Source organism: Peromyscus maniculatus, chromosome 11 (genome assembly GCF_049852395.1).
Source record: "Peromyscus maniculatus bairdii isolate BWxNUB_F1_BW_parent chromosome 11, HU_Pman_BW_mat_3.1, whole genome shotgun sequence".
NCBI classification, from domain to species: domain Eukaryota; kingdom Metazoa; phylum Chordata; class Mammalia; order Rodentia; family Cricetidae; genus Peromyscus; species Peromyscus maniculatus.
In genome coordinates this window covers 17,779,927-17,791,238 of record NC_134862.1, presented here as the reverse complement: position 1 = coordinate 17,791,238, position 11,312 = coordinate 17,779,927, and the positions used below count along the sequence as shown (strand labels likewise).

Here is an 11,312-nt window from a genome sequence, read left to right as displayed (position 1 = left end):
TTACAGGATTCTCAAGATCTGAAAAATCATCAGATGAGTGATGGAAGCAAATGATTTTCACGATTGATGATGTGGAGATGCCATTTTACTGAAGCAAAGGGCAGTTAAAGGTTGCCTCAGAGGCTTTGCATAGCCTTGTGACTTCTCCTGCAACTCTGCTGTGTGGTTGCATCAGCCTCCAGCCACTGTGCTTCCCCACCATATATTTTAACCCATCTCACTACTACCGAGCTACATCCTTAACTCTAAAATTCTATGTATTTCCAGAAAACTTCCCAACTTGAATATGATGCTAACTTTGCTTGCCTAGAAATGGGAAATGAGCTCAATAACAATTGGCAGCAAGAAAATGTTATGCATATAGTAAAATATGTCTTAGGAGGAAACTTCAGATTGAGGCAGCTGGAGAGATGAGTTAGGCAATAAAGAGCTTGGTACCTCAGTTCCATCCTCAGCACCCACATAAGGTCCTTTACAGAGACAAGCATTCTTAACAATAGGAAATCAATGGCAGTGGGACCCCTGGGGCTTGCTGACAGCCTGCCTAGATGAATCAGTGAACTCTAGATTCAGTGAGAGACCATGTCTCAAAAAGTAAGATTGAGAAGATCAAAAAAGATCCACAGCATCAACCTCTGGCCACGCCTTCCCTCCTATGTGTATACACACAAGCATGTATAATAAACAACATTTATAATGAAATAAAAGATGTCATTTCTACTTAAACTCTTAGGAAAATTAACTTCGTGAAAAACCTTGTTTTGCATGTAGATGTTTCCACGCCAAGTAGCAATATACTGACTTGGCGCAGCCTGTACCATTGGAAATTTTTTATCACATTGGTAGATCTGGTGGCAGATATGAAATTAGAAAGAAACCCAAGGTCTGTGATGCAGTGCCTCCATATGCATCTCTGTTCTCAGGAAGACCACTGCTGGTAGAGGAGAGTGCTCAGTAAGTGTCACTAAATCAGTGAATAGCAAATCTCACAGATGTCAACAATGGGAGCCCTAGGAAGCTGTGGAAAATCAAAGCCGGCCTGGAAACTCAGCTGTCCAGTATGGGTGCCCAGGTGATACAGTAGTCAAGGAAGAAAGACGAATAATCTAAGCAGAGATTCCTACACATGTGAAGGCTTGGAGGTTAAGCAGCTCTTTGTTATTTTCCTTTAATTTTAAGGAAAACAAGAAGGGTACTCAGTGTGCCTATTACTGATTGAAAAGCAGGCAGAAGCCAGATCGTACAGAATCTTAAGTGTCATGTAAGGGAATTTAAGCTTTTTGTTGTTGTTTGTCACTGGAAAAACACGAAGTGATTTCCTTAATTGATTTATTTTGTTTATGTTGATGTGTGTGTGTGTGTGTGTGTGTGTGTGTGTGTGTGTGTGTGTGTGAACACATGTGTGTATGTACTGACAAAGATCAAAAGAGGGCACGGGATTCTCTGTGAGCCACCCAACAAGGGTGCTGGGGACTGAACTGCTTTTTACAAGAGCAACATCCTCATAACAACTGAGCCATCTCTCCAGCAACCCTAAATGAATTTTAGGGAAGAAGGCAATTTGATCATGTTATATTTATTATATTTAAATTTATGTCTGGGTGGAGTGATAGCATTTTCTCTCCCTTAAGATTTAATTCAGTTTGTGGGGCCGTGGCCTGCAGAATGGAACATCTCTCAGGAAGGTGGGTTCATTTTAAACCAGGCCAAAGAAATGGGCAGAATAATTATCCTTTTAACAAAACACTGTATAGTTTCTCCTCATAATTCCCACCCCTTAACACATTCCTTGTGATTTACTATGAGGACCATGAGGCTTGCATAGGTCTGTCTAACCCTCCTGAGTTATAACTCTCTTATTCTTTTCTCTGTCTCTTTTGGATACTTGCTAGGGCCTAAATATCATTATCTGGTACTTTTATTTTATTTTATTTTTCTAAGCCTACAGCACCCGGTATTCCCAGGCGGTCTCCCATCCAAGTACTAACCAGGCCCGACCCTGCTTAGCTTCCGAGATCAGACGAGACCGGGCACGTTCAGGGTGGTATGGCCGTAGACTATCCAGTACTTTCAGCTTCCTTACTCTTTGTCTAAATTGCTCTCCACATCCGTGTGACCTCTATGCTGGGTTAAATCAAACAACATGGCCTTTCTCCTTCTTGTCTGCATCTTATTCCTCTGCATAACTGTCGAGATTTAGAGCTTGCTTGCCCTGGGATTTTTCCGTTTAGACCCTATAAACATTGCCCTCAAGTTTCTTTTTGAGTTCATTCTTAAATTTTTTACTAGTGAGACTAAGAATCACAGGAAAGAGCCACAATTTCTCCACTATCATCTGGTCAGCACAAAGAAACTTCCCAAATCTCTCTTAACAATCCTATTAGGATTTTGAGCGTTGAAAAGAAAGAACTTGAGATGAGTAGCAGAGAGGTGGTGTCAGATGTGTGGTAGTCTCCACAGTGCAGGTGGGAGAGAATGCCAACTGAATAGTGGATGTAAGTATAAAAATTAAGCAATTAGTATGCAGAACACTCAAATAATTTGTTTGCTTGTTTTTTCCAATTGGATATAATTTTCAATGGTTACTCACTAATTTTTTTAACCAGAGTTAGAAAGAACTGTATTAGAAAGAAGCCAGGCCTGGAGAGACAGAAAGCTGGTGGGAGCAAAGCAGAGAGGAAGCAGAGGAGCGCAGAGGGAGCCTCACTAAATTTTCTATCTTATAAAATATTTCTTAAAACCATAAGATAAGATGTGGTAGGAATAAGCTTGGGATAAATAATTGCTTGTTAGAAATCCAGACAAGACTCCTTGAGCTCTGCCTGGCACTTGACTGTGGATCTCTGCATCTGCTTCTGTCAATTACTAGATGAAGGCTCTATGATGACAGTTAGCATATTCACCAATCTGGTTACTTAGGTAAGTCAGTTCAGGCATCGTCTCCACTATTGCTAGTAGTCTAAGGTGAGGTCATCCTTGTGGATTCCTGGGAACTTCCCCAGCACCAGGTTTCTCCTTATCTCCATGATGTCTCCCTCCATCACAGTATCTCTTTCATTGTTCTCCTACACTGTCCCAGTTCCAGCTTGATGATCTTGTTTCCTTATGTTCTCATCCCCCATCCTCTACCCTCCATTGCCCACTCCTCATCCCCAGTTTATTTAGGACATCTCTTCTATTTTCCCTTCCCAGGGGAACCCTCTTAGAGTTCCTGTAGCAAGCTTCTCTGGAGCTGTGGGTTATAGTCTGGTTATTCTTTGCTTTTCATCTGGTATCCACTGATGAGTGAGTACATACCATGTTTGTCCTTCTGAGTCTGGGTTTCCTCACTCAGGATGGTATTTTCTAGTTCCATCCATTTGCCTGAAAATTTCATGATGCCATTGTTTTCTATTGCTAAGTAGTACTCCATTGTGTATACATACCACATTTTCTTCATCCATTCTTGGTGGATGGACATCTATGTTGTTTCCAGATTCTGGCTATTATGAATAATATTGCTATGAACAGAGTTGAGCATGTATCCTTGTGGTATGATTGAGCATTCCTTGAGTATTTGCCCAAGAATGTTATAGCTGGGTCTTGAGGAAGATTGATTCACAATTTTCTGAGAAACTACCATACTAATTTCCAAAGTGGCTGTGGAGTCTATTCTAAGAGAGAGAAGAGAGACTCTATGAGCAGGGGCCATCAAGATCATGTTGGAGAAACCTACAGAGACAACCAAACTAAGCTAATGGTAACTCCTGAACTTTAGACCAACAGCTGTAGAACCTCCATGGGACTGGAGTAGGCCCCCTACATAAGACAGACAGTTGTGTAGCTTGATCTGCTTTAGGGGCTCCCTGGCAATAGGATCAGGATCCATCCCTGAGCCTACTACCTATGGTGTGACACCTTACACAGCCTTGATGCAGGAAGAGGGGCTTGGACCTGCCTCAACTGAATGTTCTAGGCTCTGATGACTCTGCATGGGAGGCCTTACCTTGTCAGAGGAGGGAGTAGGAATTGGATTGGGGGGAAAGGCTGGTGGATGGGAGGAGGGAAGAGAGGGGGATATGTGGTTGATATGTAAATGAGTAAAACATTTCTTAATAAACAAAAAAATATTGTAAGAGGCCATGGAGTAGAAGACATGAAGGAAGCAAGGGTTTCTGGGTACAAAGGGACTGACACACACTTGAGCTCACAGATACCGTGGCAGCATGCACAAGACCTGCATAGGTCTAAACTGGTCCCAGCACTCAGAGGGGAAGTGGACACAGAACCAGAACCCAGAAGCTATCTCCAGTTGATAATCACTTGAAAACGCAAATAAATGCTCCTCAATGGAATCTCATGGTACACAAACATTCTTAAGGGCAGGTCTCATGCCTAGCAGTAGATAGCTGACACAAAATTAACTCAATGGCATTTTTGGAGGCTTTTTGTCTCATAATTCTTTGTCTGGGCATTTTTTAACCCTACAGATGTTTTGCTCAGATATTATGGTTTCTGACTTTGTGTTTTCATGGGATTTCTATGTGTGTGCAAATAAGTCTGTGTCTGTATGTATCTCCTGTGTGAACATATATGTCTCAGTGTCTGTGTATATTTCTTGCATTTGTGCCTTATTCTTTCTTTCCTGTTTGTTTCTTTTTGTCCTGTTCTGGATAGTTTTTGTTTTATTTTATTGTTATTATCATTTTAGTGCCTGTCTGCTTTCTAATGAGAGAAAAAGTAAAGGTCTGGATTTGGGTGACTGGGGAGGTGGCCAGGATCTGGAGCAAATGGGAATGGGAAACTGTGATAATAATATACTATATGAAAAAAAATCAATAAAAAAGAGAAAGAAATACATTTTCACACTGTACACCCCATAATTGCAAATACAGTCCCATGGCTTTAACATGTTCACAGTTATGTAATCATTGTTAGTATGTAATTCCAGAACATTTTCTTCACTCCTTCCAATTGACCCTGAGCAATAAGTAGCCCCTCACCTCTTGGTGACCACCAGTCCACTTTCTAGTTATATGGATTTGCATTTTATATAAATGGAATTATGTTACAAAAAAAAAAGAGACAATCAAACTGCTGCGCCAGGGACTGTCTGTGACTGTCAGCATTGTGCCATTCAATATGAGGCAAATATCACTGGACATCTTGGTTTAACTGGTTTCTTAGTCCAGATAAGAATAACATAATCTTAAGGATCACAAACCTCAAAAGTGGTGAAGTCATGAAGGTGGAAAAATACTAATTTTAAGTGAATAAGCACTACAATATATCAATCTAAAACATCTGTGGGAATAATAGGTGACTGGGAGGTGGCTCCATATAAACACTGCTCATCATGCCAGCATAAGAACCTGAGTGTAGATCCACAGCACCCAAACGGAAAGCTGGGCATGGTGGTCAGAATATCCACAGTCTTGGCATTGTTGAGGCAGGAACAGGAGATCCTAACATTTTAAGGATGAGATATATGTCAATTCATGTTTGGCCTGTGGATGCATGGTGGTACAGACCTGTGTATTTGCTTGCACACACCCCACCAGTCCCACATTCACACATACACATGTACACACACACATATGTGCTTCTGCATAAACATGGTAAGCCATTCTGCTTGCAGACCAATAATCTATGCTTACTTACCTTGCCTGAAATACTAATTCTGTAAAAGAACACATAATTAAGGGCCCAGTTATCCTTACAGCCTGACTCACTCAATTTTACCTTGACCATAGGTGAGAAGGAGGTAGATGCAAATAAAGAATACATCACTGAAACTGTCTCTGAAAGGGACTTTGGAGTGACACCAATTACTGTTATCAGGAACAGTACTGTGGACATCAGGAAGATGTTCACACACTGTGTCTGGAAGCAAAGGAAACCATCAGATAATTGCTCTGTAATTTTAAGGTCAGAAAATAAAGGCTGCTTGCATGACATCTGTGCTTTGCCTTGACAAACAGGGATATCAGTGCAGAGCTAATTCCCCTCATCAGTAGATTTGGAAGCTATGGAGATAAGTGAAGGTAATTCTTCTGCAAAATGCAGGAGGCTAGAAGTTGGTGAAAAGACCAAGACACTACAAAGCCATTTAAACATCACTCATACATTTTCTAAAGTACAGGACTTCTGATTTTCTGGATAGAAAACTGTTCTCAAAACACTAGGTTGCTGTGAGATGTCATTCTGTATGCTGTAAATATGTGTTGCTCTAATTGGTTGATAAATAAAATGCTGATTGGCCAGTAGCCAGGGAGGAAGTATAGGCAGGGCAAGCAGTGGAAGAGAATTCTGGGAAGAGGAAGGGCAGAATCAGGAGCTACCAGCCAGAAATGGAGAAAGCAAGATAACAAGGCAGAACTGAGAAAAGATACCAGGGACATGGCTGAACATAAATAAGAATTATGGGTTATTTTAAGTGTAAGAGCTAGTCAATAATAAGTCTGCACCAATGGCCAAGCAGTTATAATTAATTTTAAGCCTCTGTGTGATTATTTTATAAAAGGCTGCAGAACTATGATTGAGAGATTTGTCCTGACTGCAAGCCAGGCAAGACACAAGAAATCTTCCAACTATACTAGTTAGGAGACAAAAGGAGTCGAGATAAATTTTCAATGAGAGGGGCTAGTTGGAAGAAAGTATTTATGAGAGAAAACCTTGTGGAAATGTACATGCTTACCACAAATCCTCATTCTCAACATTTGAGTGGTCATTATATTATAAAGAATGAGTTCATGAATTTTGAATGTGTAGCCTGGGTTGCATTAACTTTTCCTAGTGAGACACAGGCAAATATCTGTTCACCTCAGCTCAGGCACCCACAGAAGGTCGGGGTAATGATCCACCAAAGTCCAATCTGTGGCCAGGGAGGAGAAATCTTGCCAAACCTGTGGCCAGGGAGGAGAAACGGGAAACTGCATTATCAAGATTAACACATAGAGAAATCAGTTGTCAAAAACTGGAATCCTTTTGCTTCCCAAGAGTTGCAGACACCGAACAGAGCATGCCCAGTCATTTTGAGAGGAAGACTGAAGCCCTTTTCCATGAGGCTTCATCTAATTGACAGAGCACATCCAGGAAAAGCCAGTGGTAAACAAATGTTAAAGAAGCAAGTGCTACTTAAATGCCTTCAACCCAATGTTTCCCAGCCAGCTTCTAGCCTCTGGTTCTCTCCCCCATTCTTAATAAGATTTATATATTTTTATTTCTAACCCTGGGTCTATGCTGTAATTATATACATAATTCTGGCACACAAGAGCCTAGAATTTGGTATCCTCTCACCCGAGATCCAGGGTCATACACTAAGCATTTTTTCCCTTTCCTTTTTTTTCTGATTTGAATATCTGTCAAAAGCCTGAGCAACGTTTCTTTCTCCTCTGGACTTTCTCACTTTTTCTCTGGCTTCAAATCTGTCTTAAGTTGCATCACTTTATCTCTATTTTCCTTCCTCTACCAGCTGCTGGAATTGACAATTTGTTTGCCCTGTTATTTTCTCTCAAATATTGATAGAATTGTTCTTGAGCTCCATTTAGAATCCAGTTTGAAATATTTACATAGAGGAGACTAAAAGCCCAAAGGTGAACACAGAATTACTTTGGTAATAAACCAATGAGTTCATCAGATTTTCTTACACAGCATGGGTGAGACGTTACTTACAGAACCACGTGATACTCCCAAACAGCTACATCACCACAATGTACCATCATGGACAATGACCTCAAGGAAGTTGTGTCATGGAATCTCTTTCAGGCTACCTCCGGTTTCCTGTATATTCTATCATCTCCCCAAATTACTTGTAGCTGTGGCAAGAAGGATTAATGACTGGAAAATCACTCAACATTGTTGGACATGACATTTATGCTGATTAAAAAGAATTTTCTAGGTCGCTGAGTTGGCTCAGTATGTAAAGGTACCTGCCACTAAACCTGACAAACTCAGTTTGATACCCAGGATCTGTATGGCAGAAGTAGAGAAAAGACTTCTGCAAATTATCCTATGCCTCAACATATTTTCCATGACCTCTGCACTCCCACATACATGTATACAGATAATAAATAAATAAATGTAGTGTAAAGATAGATTTTTAAGTAATAAATTAAAATATCTAAAGTTGTCAGTGATTATTCTAGGTCAAGATGTTGCATGCCAACTTTTTTTCTATGAATCTATCTTCTAAATGTAGAATGTTGAATAACCAAGTCTGAAAAGCAATGATTCAAGAATGTAGCAGTACAGGGACTTTGGAGATGGTGCCATCAGTAGAGTACCTGTCATGTACTTACAAGCAAAAGAGCTTGAGTTCAAATCCACAGCACCCATATAAACATCTGGATGTGGCAGCACATATCTGTAACCCCAAGGTTAGGGAGCAGACACAGGAGAGTCCCTGGTGTTTGGTGGCTAGCTGGACTATTCAGATGGTGAGTTCTAGTTTCTGTAAGAAATCTTCTCTCAAAAATAAGATGGGCTGTTGAGACAGCTTAGCAGATAAAGGTACTCACTACCCAGCCTGACATCCTGAGTTTGATCTCTGGGACCCAACATTATAGATTGAGAAAACTGATTCCAGAAAGTTGTCCTCTAATCTCACACGCAAACCCTGATACATGTATGCTCACACTCAAGTCTATATACAAATAAATAGTAAATGTAATGATTTTAAAAATAAAAAGGTGGAGGAGAACAACAAAGCAAAACACCTGATGTCTGTGTACAAATGCACATGCACACACATGGACATATAAACCCACGTGTAACAAAGACATGTAATGAAAAATAAAACTGTCTTAGTTGGAGTTACCTTTGCTGTAAGCACCTTGGGAAGGAAAGGGTTTATTTCACTCACACTTCCATCCGTTCATCATCAAAAGCAGTTAAGCAGTTAGGAAAGTAATTCAAACTGGGTTGAAATCTGGAGACAGGGACTGATGCAGAGAACATGGAGGATGCATTCTTACCAGCATATGCTGTCTTTTTATAGCTTCTTATAGCATTCTAGGAACACAAGTCCAGGGGGGTATGGCACCAACCAAAATGGATTGGGCCTTCCCACATCACTCAGTAATTAAGAAAATGCCTTACAGAGTTGCCCACAGGCAAATCTTACACAGGTATTTTCTCAATTGAAAATCTCTCTTCCAAAATGACTCTATCTTGTGTTCAGCTGACATAAAACTTGCCAAGATAGTATTAAAAAATTGTTTGAAAGAGTATAGCAGTATATGGAAAATTTGATTTTCTTTCTCTGCTGTATTTCTGTAAGCTCAGACACATTCAGCTGCACACAGCAATGGGGAGGAATTGTCTCATGGTTTAATTCTATAGCCTGGGCTTCCTACAGGAGTCCACCATGTTTCTACAGAAGAGTGTTATATCACCTGAGAAGATGGCTCAGTCAGTGGATGAAAGCACTTGCTACACAAGAGTGAGGCCATGATTTTAAGTCCCCAAACCCTCACACAAAGCCAGACACATTTTAAGTACCTGCAATTCCAGAGTTCCTACAGAGAGAGATGAGGGGTGGTAGGAGGGAAATCTAGAAAGCCTATGGGACAGGTCCGCATGGTATACTCATAGATGAACAGCAGAGAGACTCTGTCTCCAACAAGGTGGAAGATGAGGTTGTAAACTGAGCTCAGCCTGTGTGATGGGGCATGTATGCACTCTCCCAAACTCATACACGAAAGTTTGCTGTAGTCTAAATACTCTAGAGAATACTGCTTGATGAAAGTCCTTTCTTCAGCAACAGACTGACTCTCTGATTTTCTATTTAGATCTAGATTCAAAACAAATATGTGACTACAGAAACTATTTTCTCTCATTGCTGCTCTTACTACATCCAGTAGGGTTAGAATTCTTTCAGATATATCTTACAAGAGAATAGCCTTAATGCTTCACTAGCTTCTTAATTAAAGTATTTACTTCTTTTCAAATCCAAATAATTGTCCATTTCATTGAAACTATTTTTAAATTGTCTTCTTCAAAGAATTCAAGTTTTCTAGGTTCTGCTGTATGCATATTTTCTTATATACATAATATCTAATTTTCAATCAACATAAAAAAATCTCAGGTGTACAATTTTTTGGTAAATTCTAATGTATTGTCATAGATTTCTAGAATTGCTTTTTTTTATCAAGATTACTTTCTAACCTCTAGGAAATGCTGATCCTTAATTACTTGAAGATCATGACACAGGTTTATATGATATTGCCACAAAGCCACCAAAGCACACGTGGGACTTTGATGTGGATCAACTAAATAGACCTTTCCTCTTTCACCTTCTAGAGACTGTATATGCCCAGCTTTAAATCCACAATAATGATCTGCATGAAGTCTTTCCTGATCTAAAATCTTTAGGTAAACTCTCTCTTGCCTATATTTCCATAGCCCCTTCTTGGCTATGGTTTGTAGAATTTTGCAGACTGTGCCATACTCTCATGAGCTCTTTGGCAGGGAATAGGTGGATCCAAGAGCCCTAGTCTCCTTCCTGTCTAATTGCAAAAGTCCTTCATTCTGATGAGCACAGGCTTTTAGGTAACACCTATTAGAAATGGGTCATGCCTCTGAGATAACACAGATTTTCACATTCCCGAGGAATATGGTTTGTCTCCATTTCTATTTCCAAATAGCAATGTGAAAAACCTTTACTCTATAAAGTGAAGGTGGAATTCAGGAATGTGATGAATAAATACTTCAGTGGTTCCATGTTCCAGATTAGTAAGTTACCATTGGTCTTCAAGGAAACTCATTTTTTTATTCAATTAGTTCATAAAAACCCTCCAGCACAGACTTTGAGTTAATAGCAGGGAAAGACACCTGAAATCAGGGACCTTCTAGAAAGGGCCTTGGATACAGCTGTGCACAGAGGCACATCCAGGTTCAAGGAGAGACCATCTTGGTGAGGTAAGATGAATTTCTGTCACTCAGCTGTCTGAGTACCTTTGATCACATCTGGAAATTGTTCCCTATTGAAGGCTAAACTAAGTCAATACTGGGTAAGAAGAGATGAAGAGGGAGATGAATTCAACAGCCTAAGTGGTTTCCCCAGGACTACAAATCTAGTCAACCCCCCCAGGGCTTGGAATTTAGGTGTGTGGCTAAAGGTTTGCTTCTATAGCCCTCCCTTCCCTGATGATTGCAAGGCAAGAGAGGAAGAGACAAGTGCTTAGGAATATGGTGACAAGCTAACCTAATCCAAGGAGATTTTTTTAAAACAAATGACATAAAATATTTTTCTAAGTTCTCTAACTGCAATTTTTACTGAGTTATTTTGCTAGACACACATTTTTGCTTGAGTATACGTTATACTACTAAAG

General features: G+C 40.1%; 1 non-coding gene across 1 annotated transcript; it reads right to left on the bottom strand.

Moving 5' to 3' along the window:
* Nucleotides 1-1,939: 1,939 nt before the first annotated feature.
* On the bottom strand, nucleotides 1,940-2,058 carry LOC121821428 (5S ribosomal RNA). Its single transcript, XR_006062261.1, has one exon. It is a non-coding gene; the product is annotated as a 5S ribosomal RNA (ribosomal RNA).
* Nucleotides 2,059-11,312: the final 9,254 nt, after the last annotated feature.